Source organism: Anabrus simplex, chromosome 1 (genome assembly GCF_040414725.1).
Source record: "Anabrus simplex isolate iqAnaSimp1 chromosome 1, ASM4041472v1, whole genome shotgun sequence".
Taxonomy (NCBI): domain Eukaryota; kingdom Metazoa; phylum Arthropoda; class Insecta; order Orthoptera; family Tettigoniidae; genus Anabrus; species Anabrus simplex.
Window position 1 is genome coordinate 1,098,934,410 of NC_090265.1, and position 19,288 is coordinate 1,098,953,697.

At 39.3% G+C, this 19,288-nt stretch overlaps 1 protein-coding gene across 1 annotated transcript in view; it reads left to right on the forward strand.

Annotated features, from left to right (window-relative positions):
- LOC136858050 (nonsense-mediated mRNA decay factor SMG7) overlaps nucleotides 1-13,582 on the forward strand; it is a 268,885-nt gene extending 255,303 nt beyond the window's left edge. The window contains exon 18 of the transcript XR_010858592.2: nucleotides 12,475-13,582. The gene's annotated coding sequence lies outside the window, so the exon portion shown is untranslated. The remainder of the gene's footprint in view (nucleotides 1-12,474) is intronic.
- Nucleotides 13,583-19,288: the final 5,706 nt, after the last annotated feature.

The following is a 19,288-nucleotide window of genomic DNA, read 5'->3' on the forward strand; positions in this document are numbered from 1 at the left end:
CACATTAACTACAGTTTTTCCCCTGTAATATCATTTTCTGGTGTTGTTTTACATATACATTGCCTTCTTCACGAATTCTTTTGTTCACACTTTGTTGCTAGAGCACAGAAATCGTGTGTATTTATATCAGCATCTACATGAATCAAGAGATCCTGGTTCAAACCCAGGTACAGGCATTTATATCGGTGAAACTTCTGTTCATTTGGCCCACATCCACAAAACAAATAGTAAAATACATAACTATGTAATGGACTGTTTACAAAATATTACCTTTCTCTGTAAATGTTACCAAACATCATCATCTTTTTTTTTTTTTCGGTACTGTACTTTTTATTGTATGTTGGGTATTCAGCCCGAAGGCTGGTTTGATCCTCTGCAGCTCCGCCAACAGCTGTCATAAATAGCCTAGGCGTCACTGAAGAGGCGTACTAGGGAAATGAGGAGTGAGGTAGTTTTCCGTTGCTTTCCTCACCAAGCCAGCCGTTGCTATTACGTATCAGTCTGCCAAGCCCACTGAAATGCATGCACCAACCGACCCTATGAGCGATAGTTTCACACCATTCATAACAGGGACTGGCTGCATAAGGAATGGTATTACTAGCATCACTCATACCTCAGTCACTTTCATATTGTCAAAGACAAGGATGAGACTGAGACAGGTCAATGAAAGTAACAAATTTGATATAGCCCATATCAGAAGACATAGTGCACTGAAAACACTACATCTCGCCAGCAAAGGCATTACTTTTTATTATCATATGCAATATATCTCTTATGTTTGGTGTACCTATTGCGAGAAAACATGACATGATTCATTGAAGCAGACAACGGATTCGTGTTCATCAACCTAAAATTAATTAGGATCACCTATCACACTGCTTGCCGCAAAAAAGAATTTCAAAATGTTGGGTTGTTTAATAGGTATGAGAGGACCTGCTGTTCTCCATTTTGAAGCACTATTGATTGTCACCTAGTTGCTCAACACTGAAACCGCGGGCAGCAAATAATTCTAACGGTAAACTTCCTCGAGTGCCAACATATCTACAAGCATCAATCGCCAAGCCGGTGCATTTCTATGTAGTAGAAACATGGGACTCGGAACGCTTTAAAGTGGCAGCGGCATTGTTACACATAGCGGCTTGACTCTTTAAAGCGTCTGTGGAAGTGAATGTGTTAAACTAAATTCCGTTAATTTTTTGTAAATAGTTACCAATTTACAGTTAAATACAAAGTTTTATAAAAAAGGAAACACAAGAAAGCATAATTCAAAGGAATAACACTCAACTTTAATTGAATTGCAAATAAGCCCACCAGACAAAAAATTAGTCACCCCTGAAGAAATAATTACAAACATCATTTAATACCATGTAACTCCGCGTCTGGACTTATAACTGCCTGGATTCGGTTAGGAAGTGAGTCCACAAGGTTGTTCAGGTACGTCGCATCCAGGTTAAGCCACTCGCTGAGGATTTGATCGCGAAATTCCGGCAAATTGTAGGGATGCTAATGTCTACATTTTACCTGCTGTTCCAACATGTCCCACAGATTTTCAATGGGGTTCAAGTCAGGTGATTTTGCAGACCAATCAAGATGTAATAGGGTGGGGGAGTGTTCGTAAAACCAGTCACGTATGCGTCCAGCCCAATGAACTTTGCTCATGTCATCTTGAAAAATCGGGGTATCAATAGCATATGTTGACTGAAAGGCAATACCTGATAATCCAGAATGTTTATTTAAACATGCTGGTTCATGTTAGTTGTCACCTCAGTGAGCAGGCCCAATCTATGATACGAAAAACACCCCCAAAACATCACAGACCCACCCCAGGCTTGAACACATCCAGGATGAAATGCTTCATTTGGTCTTCAGCTAATAATAACACACACAATGCATTTTGGGTTCATTCTCCACTTTGTATAAACCCAAAAGATAATCATTTCTTCAGCGCACTCAGCAACGTGAGTCACTGGAATACAGGCAAAAATGTGATTCAGACCACCACATTACGTTCCGCCAGTCAGCTACTGTCCACGTTCGATGATTTCTAGCCCATTGAAGACTCACAGCTTTATGTGCCTGTCTGAGCAATGGCCTCTTGCAATGTAACCGACTCCAAATGTTCATTGCATGCAGTTCCCGTCTCAATGTTCTCTCACTAACAGATTGGGATGGACCTTCATTCACTGACTGCAGCAATTCCTGTCAGGTTTGGAAGCGATTTTGATTCACAAGCCGTGAAACGCGTCTCCGGTCCCTATCAGTGAGGATTTTTCCCTAACCACAATTCTGATGTCCTGTTTTGTGGCCACATGTAGTACACCACTCCTTGTAGACATGTTGAACAGTCTGCTGCAAAACACCAACAAATCCAGCAACTTCACGCACTGTATGGCCATGGGCACGGCCAAACACGATTGCCCCTTTTTGCCACTCTGTCACATACTTACATCTACCCATGTTGACGTACACTGTCCATTTGGGAAACTTTCATGTCTCACTGATTGCTTCTGCCTTATGCTTACATAGAGGCAATGCGCTGAAAGCAATGGATTCAAAGAAGCCTTTGTTGAGAGAATAATCAATAAGTTTAGGCATCGTCCTAACACTACCCTATTAAGAAATAAATCCAAAGCTGACGTTTTTTCAACATTCACTTTTAACAATAAAATTTACAATATCACTAACGTTTTCAGAAAACGTAACCTGAAAATATCCTTCAGAACTAGTAATAGAAGTATTGACATCCTTAATAACTCTACCTCAGTAAACAAGAGTAATGTTTTTCACAAGTCCGGAGTATACAGATTCTGCTGTCAAGACTGCGACAGTGCGTACCTGGGTCAAACAGGAAATTTCAGGATCAAATATGCAGAACATGTCAATACCGTCAGATATAATACGTTCTCAGAAGTAGGCCAGCATATGAAAGATTTTGAACATAATTTCACTGAAATTGAACAAGATCTTGCAGTACTACAAGTTCTTAACAAAGGTCCTTTGCTAGATGTCACTGAGAGTTGTTATATTCACATAGATCAATATTTTAATTCAGGCTTAAACCTCAATGGCATATCTGAAAAACCAAAAATAGTGTTTGATTTTCTGATTGCATTTTTTAGGATTAGAAAAATTTCCAACAGCAAATTAGTTTTTCAGAATACACACAATACATTTTCACACCATGCACATTTGACGCATCAGCCTACCTAAATTCCTCTCCTCTTCCTTTCCCCTCCTCCCCCGCCCCTACTTCCACTCCCTCCTACCACCTCCCCTGATTCTCCTTTTCCCCTCCCCTCCTACCACAACACACAGGGCGTATGTATCAATTTGTCTTATTCCACTCTGTGTCTTCTCTAACATACACCACAACACATGGCGCCAGAGGTGAGTCTCATATTTTCACTTAAAATTTTTAAGGTAGGCTTCCTTCTTTCCACTTTTCTAACTTCCACCCTTTTCTTCTTTGCTTCAGGTCCGGTATTGAACTAAGAACACCTCCTAGGACCCTGGTACAAAAACTGGTGTCCTTTTCACCTAACATTAACTTTTACAAATTACAGCAAGAATCAAACTTGCGGAAGAATATTCCATCTAGGCCAACCTCAGCCAAAAGACGTCAACAGGAGTTTTATGTTAGAGAAGACATGTATTTTACCTCTGAATAGTGACATAAGTCTTTTCACACTTCGAAAATTGGTAGCGCAAAGTCGAATTTGGAACCTTCAAAGTTCCTTTCAGGCTTATAGATAAACATATCCTAAAGTGTTACGTCGTGCTTTAAGAAGAAATGTTACATTTTAATCTGGTGTGGAGAACACATCAATACCGTCAGATATAATAAGTTCTCAGCAGTAGGCCAGCATGTGAAAGATTTTGAACATAATTTCACTGAAATTGAAAAAGATCTTGCAGTACTACAAGTTCTTAACAAAGGTCCTTTGCTAGATGTCACTGAGAGTTGTTATATTCACCTAGATCGATATTTTAATTCAGGCTTAAACCTCAATGACATATCTGAAAAACCAAAAATAGTATTTGTTCCAGCTCACTCTCACATAAACTATAAGTATATAATAAACAATTTGAGACTGAAATTTGAACTTGGACTCAAGTTCTTTACGATTTCAAAAGAAAACTTTCATAATATCACTTGGTGATTTAAGCTTGGTGTTCAGTTTTTAAGAAAATTTTAATTCAGTGTTGTATAAGGTGATACTGATTTTAACTCTCAGTTCATTTAACCACTTAATATGGCCATATTAGTCCCGTGCTTTGTTTTGTATGTCTTGTTTAGAGAAGACATGTACTTGATCTTTGAACAGTGATACAAATTCTTTTCATACACTGAATTTTGGCAACACAAAGTTGAACCCAGAATTTCAAGTTCCTATCAGGCTTATATATATAAATTTATATATAAATTATATATATTTATATATAAATGTATATATAGATTTATATATATAAATTGGATGTTGGTATATTTGAGATTAATAGACTGAAAAACTACTGGACTGGTTTCACTGAAAATTTCACAATTTGTTCTCATTACTTCTGAGAGGGATTATGAAGTGGTTTGAACATAATTGAATAGGTACTTTTATTATTATGAGTATTTTTATGCAATTTTATTAAATTGCAAAGCCACACCAAGATTGGATCGACTTGATGGACAGATTGTCACTAGGCAACAGCAGCTTGTGCTATATCATGATAATCCGGTAATAAATGCTGTATATAGGAAGATGGCAACATGCTGCCATGTTTTATATCTGCATGCCAAATAACTACCCCACTCACACATTACTGATGTGTGAATCTGTGATGGATCCATGTAATTCTTCTCCTTCTCAATGTATACTTCAAACTAGTGTTCTAAAAGGGAATAGAACAAACTCTTTTCTAGTAGAAAAGGCCACCCTTGTTACATTTTAACTTCAAGTTCTGCATGACACTTGCTTGTGCGCCAGCAAGTCTCTGTCACAATATCGCACCATGTTACACCATGTTGCATTTCCTTGACTAACCAGCTTCATCTTGCTAGAGCTCAACTGTCATATTTTATAAATTCATATGCACCTTTTACACTTATTACAGTTATCTCATGCTCTTCCAATGCACGAACACTCATTTCACTATTTCTTGACACTGGGTTGGACTTCACTTTCCTTAATTTTAGTTGCATCTTAAGATCTTTATCCTGGAGGTCACAGATTTGAATTTTGCTCAAGTCTGTTTGCTCTATTTCTATAGGTATAGGTATAAGAAAATCGAAATACTAGATGGAGAAAAAGAAGAGAACCCAATCCCAATAACATGGTTGGAACTTGAAAGGGCAGTGAAAGCAATGACCAAAGGTAAAGCAAGTGGAAAAGACGAATTCAATGCTGATATGATTAAGGCAGCAGGAATAATTGGACTACAGTGGCTATACCGAGCCCTCAATGCCATATGGAAGGATGAAAGGATACCTGAAGATTGACAACAAGGAAGCATTGTACCATTGTTCAAAAAAGTAAATGGGAAGAAATGTGAAAATTATAGAGGTATAACCCTATTATCACATGGGCTAAAAATAAATGGAGAGTCATAGAAAAAAGACTGAGGGATATAATAGAAACACAGTTAGAGGAAGAACAATATGGCTTTAGACCGAATAGATCAACAATAGACTTGATATTTACAGTGCGAACGATAATGGAAAAACATCTGGAAAGGAACAAAGAAATCATCTTCGAATTTTTGGATTTGGAAAAAGCTTATGATACAGTTAAGAGAAAACATGTATGGGAATGCCTACTGAAAAGAAATGTCCCAAAACCATTAATTAACAAGATAAAAATGTTGTATTATGAGAGTAAACACAGTGTAGAAGTGGGTAGTGGTGACTGAAATATTTTATACAAAAACAAGGTCTCGAGCAAGTAAGTGCACTGTTGCCATTATTGTTTATTATATTGATGGATGAAATCATAAGACGTGTAAAACAGAGTATTGGTAGTGATGAAGTGAATTTTTTGGTATTTGCAAATGATGTTGTGATTTGGGGAAAAAGTAAAAAGGAAGTACAAAGGAGACTGAACATTTGAAATGAAAATCTGAAGGAGTTTGAAATGGTAATTAGTAAAAAGAAAACTGTAGTCATGCACTGAGGAAAAGAGAAGCCAAGTGAACATAGATGAAGAACGGTTAGAGAATGTAGAACAGTTTACATATCTGGGTAGCATTATTAATGGAAGGAATGAAATCAATCTTGAAATTAATAACAGACTAAGTAAAGGTGCAACATTTTATCATCAAGTCAGCGAGCTTTCATGGGATGACAAAGTACCCAAGAGAACGAAATTAACATTATATAAACAGTATTTCATACCAATTGTAACAAACAGACTAGAAATGCTGGTAACTAATAAGAGACAAGATAGTAAAATCCAAGCAGTAGAAATGAAATTATTAAGAACACCGGTTAAAAATACAAAAAGAGATAGAATTCAGAATATTAAAATCAGAGAAGAGCTAAATATAGAACTGTTAGTACAGAACATACAGAAAGCAAGACTGAGATGGTTCGGACATGTAAAAAGAATGGGAAAGGAATGTGTAGCAAGAAGGGAATTAGAAAGAGAAGTTAAGGGAAAGAGACCAGTTTGAAGACTGAGAAGAAGGTGGATGGATCAGATTTGGAAGGACATTAGAGAAGCTGGATTGGTTGTGGCAGAAGTAATGGAGCAGGAAAAGTGGAAGGACACAAAGGAGTGGAGGAGGCTTATTAACCACACCAGGGCAACTGGAGTGGTACACTGATGATGATGGAAGGACACAGCGCCATCGGTGATTGCAGCACCTGCATTGCTAAGGAAAGAAGTGGGCATGTCATCTTGATGTGGACACTTCTGTCTCACTCATTCTATAACAGATGTGGGTTGTTTGATTCTCTTTAACCCTTTTACCTTGAAAAATCTATATTTACATTCTACCTTTATATCTTAACTTTATACTACTAGCAGCAGAATAGGCTGTAATATTGTTTGTTATTAAAGTTTTTAAGTAATGTATTTAATTTTAGTTACAAAATTGTTCAGACAAAAGTAATCAAGTCATCTGAAGATGGAAAGTGTAATACTCGCTGAAGAAGAGAATTATATTATATTCAAAACATGTACAATTGAATAATTAGTACAAAATAAACATACAGTTGTTACCTAAATATGTTTAGTACTCACATGGCAGTCACAATTTGGAATTTCCTGCATCACAGGTATTCAGATTGATTGTAGTTACTCAATACGCTGAAATTGCCTATAAAAATGGTCAAATTAATAAGTACCCCTCGCAAATTGAAGTCTTTCTTTCTCGCTATACTTCTCTCTCGGGGTTGCATCCTCCCATGGGCCCTTTACTTTATGGGACTTGCATTTTGGGCCATTCTGGTGGCCTCCATCCCATTTAACACCTGAGTATATGTTCCCACTTTATTTCGGTCCCTTTTCATTGCATTTTCGTCAGTTCATGGAATTATAGTGTTACTATCTCAATAGGTATTTCGAGTTTGCAAGTTTGTTGTTCTTTGAACCAACAGGTTCTTTCTCCTCAGAGAGATTAGTGCCCAGTGTTGCCAAGTCTATTACTCCACGCAACTGTTCCACGATAAATTTCGACAATTACCGTTCGTAGTTGTTGTGGTGGGTCACATAAGATATGAATAAATAACCACGCTCAGCATAATAATATTACAAGACAGCTTTAACAAGCCCAGTTCGTGTAATGCGGATATAATTACTTGGCTTTATAATGCCACATTCTGATCTCTTTCAATCAAATCTGAGAGCACAATAATTGAATAGCTCTCTAGAATAACATTGCATAATACATTTTTGTCAAAATAGAGTTAATGAATGAAAAACATTGCATATTCCATACCTGATGTTGCTGCAGTGGTAAAAAGGCAAAATATTTACCATACAAATAATTATGAAGCCATTAATTTGGTGTTCCCTAGAAAAACGTTACATATCGCTGATAAGATGGCATTCACAAGCAGCATTTGTGAGTCTGCAGGGTCCATAAATCTCATAAATAAAGGAAAACGACAGTTGCTAAATATAAATGAGTAGAAGGATGTGAAAAACAAGACATTGAGGAACAGCAGAAAGGCATATACAATAAGGAGGAATGTAATAAAACCAGGATTGAAGCCTCCAAATGAAGTAAGAAAAAACCGTTGCATATCCGTGAGAAAAATCAATACCACATATCATATCCTATGTCATCATTAATGTAACACATGTCTGACTCGTTGGCTGAACGGTCAGCGTACTGGCCTTCGGTTCAGAGGGTCCCGGGTTCGATTCCCGGTCGGGTCGGGGATTTTAACCTTAATTGGTTAATTCCAATGGCGCGGGGGCTGGGTGTATGTTTCATCCTCATCACGACGCACAGGTTGCCTACAGGCGTCAAATAGAAAGATCTGCACCTGGCGAGCTGAACCCGTCCTGGGATATCCCGGCACTAAAAGCCATACGACATTTCATTTCATGTAACACATAATCGATTGTCTTAGAAATGTAGCTGCACTTGCATTCATTATAAGTGCTGGAAAGTTATTCTCGACAGCCAACAGTATATTTGTACAGAAAAGTGTTATTGAGACTGCTCGGCCAACCAATCCAGTTGTGGTGATGGAGATGGATATGGAACATTTTCTGAATTTTCTTTTCTTGAACAAAATGTGCAGAAAGATCTGAATTGTAAAATCACCTGGTAACTGTGGTTACAGGTATTTCAGATGACCCTACTGTTGTTTGATTGAGGAGAGGGCACAACATTGTAGAACACTGGAGTATGTTCAGTACTACTAAGTGCCAAAGAGGAAAAGAGAACAGGCACAAACCACATTGCATCGTTGCAGTTAAAGAACTCCGTCCAGGTATAGGTCTTCCAATCAGTAAGGAAAAGAAGGCTGTCCTGATAGCCTGGGTGACTTTCTGGAACCGTAGTACAAAGAATTTTATTGCAATTTGAATGTCTAGGAACACTGATCCATTTCATGCGACATCAAGATGAAACAGACTAGTTATAAATTCACTTAACATAATTGTTTAAAGAATATTCACCTTGTATTCTGAAATGTAATACATGAAATGCAGCAGCACTGACCTTTTAGTTTTGTTCAAAGAGATTAGGTCGGATATGCAACGTTCTTATAATTTTGAAGCATATTATAGGTATATTCACTTAGAAAATGTAATTGGTTAACCTCATGTATTATGAAAGAAGTCTTCGTCGGCTGTAACTCGACCCGAGTCTTCCTGCATACGTTGGCCAGTTTAACTCAGTTTATGGATGTGTTTACGATGACTAAACAGACCAATCCTGGCATAAAACATATGCCCACACAAAACACACTGAATGGATGGAGGAGGGCAGGTTTGTAATTGACAGAATTTTCTTGCTTGTCGCTTGGCCTCTTGATGTCTGTGGAATTCTCTTTCAAACAAGTTGACAGCGGTGGATGTAGTGTTCCACTACAGAGAGCCGCTTGGATCCTTATAGTTGATATTGATTTTTATATTGCCTTCCTTATTTCAGAGATATTCATCATTTCAACGTCATATTTACTTATATTCTTTAACCTTCAAATTTTGTTACTGGCCCTTAATGTAACGATTAATATTAGCTTTTGACGGGAATAAATCAGTTATTTCTAAAGTATGACCTCTGTGGCATTCCATCTGCTCTGCAGAAAGAAGTATCAGTTAAACAATTTAAAGTTATTTCTAATGCATATTTGTGAAGCATAAATATTGTTTTTACCTTCTCCTGTAAAGTAGATGAAATGGATTATGCTACATTGTTCTGGAGAGCTATTCAATTGATCTGTCGTTTCACCTAGCAGCAAATAATTAATGTGCATAGGAATCTATAGTGTGCTTTTCACTATAACACTTTTCCTCCCAAGTATGTCTCAACTAACAATTTACTATGCACTTCCTTAGTTATCTTGGTTAGAATAAACTTGTAAAATAGTTCATATTTATCTGACCTAACCAATTCAAGTATGGTTTCAACATTGTCACAAAATTCATGTACCGAGCTCGATAGCTGCAGTCGCTTAAGTGCGGCCAGTATCCAGTATTCGGGAGATAGTAGGTTCGAACCCCACTGTCGGCAGCCCTGAAAATGGTTTTCCGTGGTTTCCCATTTTCACACCAGGCAAATGCTGGGGCTGTACCTTAATTAAGGCCACGGCCACTTCCTTCCCACTCCTAGCCCTTTCCTGTCCCATCGTCGCCGTAAGACCTATCTGTGTCGGTGCGACGTAAAACAACTAGCAAAAAACAAAATTCATGTAGCCTCTTGAGGTTTAAAACATTGAATTCTGCACTAATGAGTTTAAGAGCCTCTGTTACTGATAAATAATTATTTTCATGTAGACCTTCATGCTCATCAACATTACTACGAATAGGACTGCCACTTCCACTTGATGCTTCCATTGTGAACTGAAATTTGGCTTACCCTATTCGATGATCTCAGGAAATAATTGAACCAGGTTATTCGACTCCAATCTCCAAATAGGTTTCACCTCTCAGTGACAATGATCAGCTTCTTCCTTTTCCGAACCTTCTTGACTCGGTTCTGTAACAACGATTAACAAAAAAATGTTATTTCAATACCCTACATTTAGAAACAAAATTTGCTGAAAAGACTGTGACTACTACCTTTTGACCACTGAGTGTTTCTGAGAAGTTCTAGAGTTTTAGTTTCACTACATTATCTCATGTTCTGTTGGTTTGCATTGCCACTTGGAAATATGCTTCTGGCATCTGACCAAATGAGATTTGGCTGTTCAGTTAAAACCTGAATAAATTTCTTACATAAAGTCTTCCTTGCAGTACCAGTATAATCATAGTCTGACAATTGCTCCACCAAAAGCTTGTGTGAGTAGTCTTTATCGATTGCTGAAGTGCCAATGCATGTTGATCACTCAGACTTTGATTGCATTCCTTGCTCATTTGATGTGTACTGATACACCTTACAATTGGCCTCCTGTTATTGACGTGGAACTGCAAAACTGATTCCTCCTTTTCTTTATGTTATGATGTTCAGGAACATGTCCAAATCTACTAATGTTGAAATTGAACAGATCTCTTCTGAGATTCCAATAATTTTGAAAAAAATATCCCTATGGGAAAAGTACATTTTACAGTACATCTCATCAATCATCGTGTTTGTTAAATGGCTTCTCTAGCTGCTTGTACAAGTCACATCCACTTTAGTCCTTCTTAAAGACCATCAGAGTTCTGTACATATCAAAATAATAAGTGAGAACTCTACCACCCTGTATCTAATATTGATCCTTATAGTTGATATTGACATTGATATTGACATTGATATTTATATTACCTTCCTTATTTCAGAGGTATTCATCATTTCAACGTCATATTTCCTTATATTCTTTAACCTTCTAATTTTGTTACTGGCCCTTAATGTAATGATTAATATTAGCTTTTGACGGGAAATAAATCAGTTATTTTTAAAGTATGACCTCTGTGGCATTCCATCTGCTCTGCAGACAACTTTTTGATGAGATAAAAATAAAACTGAGGGGATCGGTGGAATGAGAGCCCATCCCAACCGATGGCCAAATTTCAGTTCTGTACAACATAGGTATCTTGAAGCCATCTGCTGTCAGTGTTCACAAGCTTGAACTTCCATATTTACTCAATAAGTGGTGTTTGATGTATTATTTGTAACATTATGGTTTAAACTTTCTCTCGTGTGAGTGGCGTAAAGCCCCATGGCACCCATTTCAACTCCCACCACATCACCGTATGATAGGCTACTGCAACAGTGTGAAGCAGTATACCACTTCACTCAGCTGATTCTTGTGTTATTGATGATGTTACAGAGCCTAAAAAGTAGAAAATAAATGTGCAAGAGTGGAGTAAAACAAAGAAGATTTTACGGAACAGTGGAAAAGAGTATGTTTCGGTATCCAGGAAAGTTATTTCTGGCAAAAGCCTGGTAAATACTGAACATAGTATTGAACAGAATTGATGAATAATGTATTGAGTTTATGGCACACTTCCCCAGTAAAAAAAAAAAAAAAAAAAATTATTTTACTGGTACTTTTACAAATGATCTAGCTATAATGTGCAAGATGTGTTTCTATTTGGCCTTATTAAAAACATAACTCCAGAAAAGCATACAAGAAAGGCTACATCCTCAATTTTTTCAATGGAATGCAGCTTAAAAAGTAATACTATGTCAAGTACCCAAAAACTGATCTAAACATTGATTATATAGGACAGCATTCTGTACAGCACATAGCATATCTAGCAAATCTCTGAGAACTGTGAGAGGTATTTAAATAATATTTTATTTTTATAAAGACTATTGTATATTTATGTATAGGCCTAATTTTATTATATATATTTCTCATATGCTTCCTTTTTATAATTAGGCCTACAGGTAATCAAAATGCAGAGGATTCTTCAGAAACAGGTTTGAATAAAACCCCTGTGGACAAGCACAACTCCCTCTTTTCCACACCACCCAGCGGTAGAGTACCTGGAGCGATTTTTTTAATAGTGGTATCCTCAGTAGGCCTAATCCACTACGGTGTTCTTAATCATTTTGTAGTGGCTCAATCCCTTCCATCTCATCTTCACTTCTGCTGCTGTCAGGGCTTGAATAGGAGCTAGAACTGGAGGAACCTTCCAACCATATTATAAGTTCGTCCACCTCATAGTCCAAAGTAATCTCCTTTTCTATAGTAGTCTTAATTTCATTCTCCACGTGTGAAACTGCGTTTTTCCAGTTTTCGGCAGTTACTTGATTGATTCCCTCAGACGTAAGTCTTTCGACCTCTGCCAGGGTGAATCACTTGTCGTTTACTGCAACATAACTCTTACCTTGAGATCATATAAGTTTGATAAGGTTAAAATGGCAGTGGTACGGGGGCCGCCTTATGACGTCGTGGCCCTGCTCTTTGGCGATTTAGCAATGTAATACACTGGTATTCTAGATTTCATTTCCCTGATGAGGCCTAGAAGAATTTGTTTTGTCATTTCCTTGTTTGCTTTGACTCCATGACGAACTAACCAGTCTATCATTTCGTCCTTCCGACTAGCGTTTGTTGGGGCCTTTTCAAGCTGGATTCTGTGGTAGGGAGCATTGTCCATCACTATCTCACTTTAAACAGATCCAGCTTTGTAATTCTGGAAGTTCTACGCCGCTTCCTTCCAGGCGTAGACAGTTTGGATGACCCCTCTTCTGAGTTCTTATATTTCTCCATTGTAACTCTTGTCACAGTACTTTTGTTAACTCGAAGAGCTTTGGCAGTGCGTTCCTGGACTCTCTGGAATGGAATTAAGGGAACATTCCATTCCGATAAACTCGTAGTCTCCTCTTCAAAGAATTCCCTTGCGGCACACATCCTTTCTCCTCCTTGGTGATAAATTGTAAGCACTTTTAAGCACTGTCACTTTTCATTGTTATTTTTTATTTTTATTTCATCCAATTTATGTTATTTATTACTAAGGGTCCATAATGTGTATTATAATACTTGTACATCTTTGTTCATATGACCTATTTTGGCTGACGATGGTGTCCAAAGACATCGAAACCAGTTCTAAATAAAAATGTTGTGATTGTATTAACAACATACTTTGTATTGAAAAAAGGTGGATCAATTACGCTTTCCTCTATTGTATGTTAATCTCCTTTCAATATGGACCAAAGATGAAGTTTTTAATTTTAAATGCAATGATTGAACGTAATTAGTATTTAAAGTACCGTTAGATACTTAGTAACAGCCACAAAACAGAAACAGAAATAGAATGCCACTCACGCTGAACTACTTGCGACAAGATCTAACTCAGAAGTGAGAGGTTTGGCAACTCCAAGCAAGACGAACTGGCCAGAAGATTTATCTCCATGGCATCCGCCATCGCCCCAGCCTCGTTTCCATGGCAGCCAAACCCCCCACTCCCCTTATGCCACCCCAGCAGGCAGTAAACGGACCTCCCTCTAAGAACTGTCAGAAATCAACTTTAGATATTAGAGGTGTAGCAAGTAAAGCCACAGACAGTGACACTGTGAAATGAAAATCCACAGCCTGTTTCCAGTCATTCGACCGGGTCAGGAATGGAATGAATGAAGCCCCGATCTGGCGGCGATGATAGGAAAATGTGTCGGCTGCCGAAGACTGTCACACTCCTCTGAGGCAATGATAAATGACTGATAGATGAAATGAAATGTTAATGGAGAGTGTTGCTAGAATTAAATATGACAGGGAAAACTGGAGTACCCGGAGAAAAAGCTGTCCTGCCTCTGCTTTGTCCAGTACAAATATCACATGGAGTGACCAGGATTTGAACCACGGTATCCAGCGGTGAGAGGCCGGCACGCTGCCACCTGAGCCACGGAGGCTACAGTGACACTGTACTTCAGTTACTTCAATGGACTTACAGCAAGCACTTCCAACTCTTCACTTGCTGACCAAATGTGTGTTCTATCAACAACAAGAGTGGAATCACAACTTTGACATTCACATGTGCAACAATGATATAAAGTCCAGAGATTTTGCCAATTCACTGCCTCTTCACTTGCCGCATGAAGTTCGTGGTATTCTCCCTGGAAGCTCCGAAGTGAGCACATCATTACAACATGGTGGACTGTCTGAGCCACGTCACCGCAGTCGCAATGAGGGCTGGGAATTTTTCCCCACTTGTGGAGCCAGAAGTTTCATCTTCCAAGACCGGTCCACACCCTGTTCAACGAAGCCCAGATTCCTCTTGGCAAGTTGAACCCAGCAAGTTTCCTACAAGGATCAGATATCAACCCTAGCTGGTCAGGATTTGAAGCACCCTACTCTTCCCTCCAGACATTATGCATGTTGTAGTGTGATTCAACCAGCCTCTTTCCTAGTTGCCATGATGGATGTCAAGATTTTAATCTTCCATGCTTCTGAGGGTTGCAGTCCTGATGAATCAGAAAGAGTGTATTTGCAGTACATTTTAACCATTCCTTCTTCGGAGCAGTTAGCCTTCGAAGGTGAGGAGGATGGATGTTAGTTAATATTGGCAGCCATTTAAGTGGTGTGGATTTGAGTGTGCCAGACACTGTCCTCATGGTATCATTTAGCTGGACATCAACTTTTCCTCTGTGTGTGCTGTTGATCCATACAGGACTGCAATATTCTGCAACTGGGTATACTAGGGGAAGAGTTGCTCCCCAACTAGTGCCACTGAGTTTGCGAAGGATGTTGTTGTGTGTTTTAACCTTTGCTGCTGCTCTGCAGAGGTGTTCTTTATATGTCAAAGAGCAATCCAGCACAATACCCAAGTATTTTGGATGAGCACAGTATTTTAGCTGTTGGCCTCTGAATTGAACTCGTGGAATGTAATGGGCTCTCCTGTTGTCCTATCCATTTTTAGGAGATCTTGTGTGAGAATGGCTTCAGTGGTCTCAAAGTCTGTGGACTATGCTGTTAGGGTTATGTCATCAGCATATATAAACTTTTGGCACGCAGTAGATGGAAGATCTGCCGTGTAGAGATTGAAGAGAAGTGGAGCAAGAACAGAACCCTGCGGCAATCCGTCATTTAATCTGTAGGATCTGCTTCTGTTTCCATTGAGATGTACTTGAATTAGGTGATTGCATAGCATGTTGTTGAGCAAGGAAGCTAGGGTCTTGCAAGGGATAATTTTCAGGAACTTCAGGATCATCCCTTTTCACCAGACTGTATCATAGGCTGATGATAAATCCACAAACACAGCAACTGTTTTCATTTTTTCTTGAAAGCCCTGCTGAATATGGCTGGTAAGTGCCAGAACCTGATTGCAACAGCTCCTGTTAGGTTTGAATCCTGGCTGTTCAACTGGAATGTGCAGAAGTACTGTAGCTGAGATTCTCTTATAGATCAATCTGTCTAATAGTTTGTAGCAGATACTCAGTAGAGTAATAGGTCAATAATCTTTCGCATTACAGCCACTTTACCCAGGCTTCACAACAGCAACTACTTTAGTTCTTTTAAGAAGAAGTGGGAGCCTTCTTTTCATTAGGATGTCACCAAAGAATTTAGCAAGCCATTCCATAGTTCTAGGACCACTGTGCATCAGAAATTTGGGATGGATACCATCCAAGCCTGCTGCTTCCCCCGATTTTGTTTCTTTCAAAGCAGCTGAGATCTCTGCAAAAGAAAAATCCTCAGAGAACTGCAAGTTTGTTTCAGCTCTGGACAGTTCTATCTTAAGCTTGTTTAGGATTTGCCTTGTTTCATCCCTTTTTGTGTCTGCTGATGCTCTGGTTAAGCCAACAATTCTGTTCGCTATATGTTCTGGCTTTATTTTAGAGTTCTTGCTATGGTAATTAGGGGCACTACTGCCCAGCTTCCTAAGGAGGGACCATGCTTTTCTGCTGGAGTTTTGGAAGTTACTAGACGTCAGTGTATGCCATTTTTCCTTCCTGGCAGAGTCTAACCAAAGCTATAATTCATCAGCGACTTCCGTTTGATTGCTGTGTTGGTATTCTTCGTACAGCTCATTGCACCTCTCGCTTCACCCTGGGATGTATTCCTTTCTAAATCCTCTGGGAAGGTGGATGTCGTACTCTTACAAGAAACTCACTGTGAAGACCAAAGCCAACTCCTGTCCAGAAAGCTATTGAAAGCTATGCCATTGATTGAGGAAAGGGTTGGCAAAAGGAAACTTATTGTGTATAGTGATTTGTGTGTTGGTCAGAACAAAAATTTTACAATAATGGGGTTCTGGCAGTTTATGATAGATTGTGGATTGTTTAAGTAAATCAAACACAAATTTATTGTTCCAGGCCACATTTCTCTTCCATGTGATGTTGGCTTTGGTATCATTGATAAAAGAAAAGCCCAAGTGCTTTATACACCTGGACAGACATGTGATCTTACTAGGAAAAGCCGAGTGAAGAAATCTTTCACTTTTAATGAAATGTAGACTAAAGATCTCACAAAAACAAAATGTTCATTAAGAGAAATGTGCACGCTATATAACATTTAGGAACTTTACTTCAGATGAAATTATAAACCTACAAAAAAGAGAAGGCGAAACCAGCTGCACTACACGACATTGTGTTGAAGGCAAAGGATGAGACATTATGGAACTTACGAAATTTGTACCACCTGTACCGGTATATCACACATTTTGTGGGAGCTTTAGTTCAGGCAACAATGACACAGATGCCTCAGTTAGTGAACACCTGGATTAATGAGCTGTAAATCTTGTTTATTGAATTATTTAGTCATATAACTATAGCGCAAACATAATTATATTTCAATTTATGTTGCTGTTGTTGATTTCGTTAGGCCTAGCCTACAAATATAATTTTCCCTTTCTTCAGAAACCAAACACTGAATCACACCAAACAACTACAGGTAAAAAGTTAATTTCGTGTAGAACTAGAGGACCTGGGCATTTGTTTTTAGACCTTGTTGCAAATTACCGGTATTTCATTCGAAGGTAAGCCCTACCATTTACACCAATTGTAGTTCTATCTACAAACTGCAGGCAAATATCACAATTGAAATCCTTCAAGGGCGTAGCCGTGGGTGGGAGCGTAGTACTGGGGGTTTCGAAACCCCCCTCCCAAGGAATTTTTGCAGAAGAATTTAGCCGGGCTAAATGGCTCAGAAGATCGAGACTCTGGCCTTCTGACACCAATTTGGCAGGTTCGATCCTAGCTCTCTCCAGTGGTATCTGAAGGTGCTCAAATACGTCAGCTTCATGTTGGTAGATTTAATGGTATGTAAATGAACTCTTGCAGGACAAAATTCTGGCATCTCAGCATCTCCGAAAACCTTCAAAATTAGTTTGTGGGACGTTAAAACATTAACATTACACTGGCAGAAAAAAAGTACCCAAACACCAAAAATGAGTTGTGCTAGATTAATGAACATTGGTAAGCATGTTTGTACATATGAAAGATGATGTTGATTCAAATTTCCTGCAAATCGCATTAACATGGTTCTAGTAACCGCCCCATGACATTGCACATCAGGTTTGCTTTAAATAGTGCTGTACTGTGTGATAGCATTAGTTACCTGTGAGATTGGACGGACTGACTGCGAGTGGGTCAAGAATGCCTTTGTGATGACAAAGAGGCCAGTATCAACAGCTCACTGTGGTTGAACGAGGCCATATAATAGGGCTACGTGAAGGTGGATTTTCCTTCTGCACTATTGCAGAACGACTTGGCAGGAATGTCTCCACTGTGCATGCGAGCTGGCAGCAGTGGTCACGAGAAGGTACACTCACAAGAAGACCAGACTCCAGACGTCCCTGTGGCACCACCGAGAGGGAGGACCGCTGTATTCGGCGTATAGCTGTGGCGCAATGGACTGCGCCTGCAGCAGCAATTTGAGCGGTGGTTGGCACCACAGTGACGCAACGGACTGTTCTAAATCAGTTACTTGAAGGACAGCTCTGAACCAGACACCCTGTGGCATACATTCCACTTACCCCAAACCACCGCCGTCTGCGACTTCAGTGGTGTCAAACGAGAGCTCATTGGAGGATGGAGTGGACTTCCGTTGTGTTTTCCAATGAAAGCTGGTTCTGCCTTGGTGCCAGTGATGGCCGTGTGTTGGTTAGGAGGAGGCTACGTAAGCACCTGCATTCCACCTGTCTGCGGCGTCAACACACTGGACCTACACTGGGAGTTATAGTCTGGGGAGCAATTTCCTACGACAGCAGGAGCACTCTCGAGGTTATCCCACGCACCCTGGCTGCAGATGTGTACGTCCGTCTGGTGATTCGACCTGTTGTGCTGCCATTCATGAACAGCATTCCCGGGGGTGTTTTTCAACACGATAATGCACGCCCCCATGCTGCTGTTGTAACCCGATGTACTCTATAGAGTGTCGACATGTTGCCTTGGCCTGCTCGATCCCTTGATCTGTCCCCAATCAAGCACGTATGGGACATCATTGGACGACAACTCCAGCATCATCCAGAACCAGCATTAACCGTCCCTGTATTGACCAACTAAGTGCAACAGGCATGGAACTTCATCCCGCAAGCTGACATCTGGCACCTGTACGACACAATGCATACACGTTTGCATGCCTGAATTCAACAGTCAGGTGATTACACTGGTTATTAATTGACCAGCATGGCACATTTGCGATGGCTTTTCTTGCGCTGATTTAACCTGTAATCTTGTACCTTTAATCAATTAAATATGTCACCTCAACAAATTTATTGCCAAAATTTTCGTATTTTAAATTCCTTATTTCATGGTGTTTGGATAT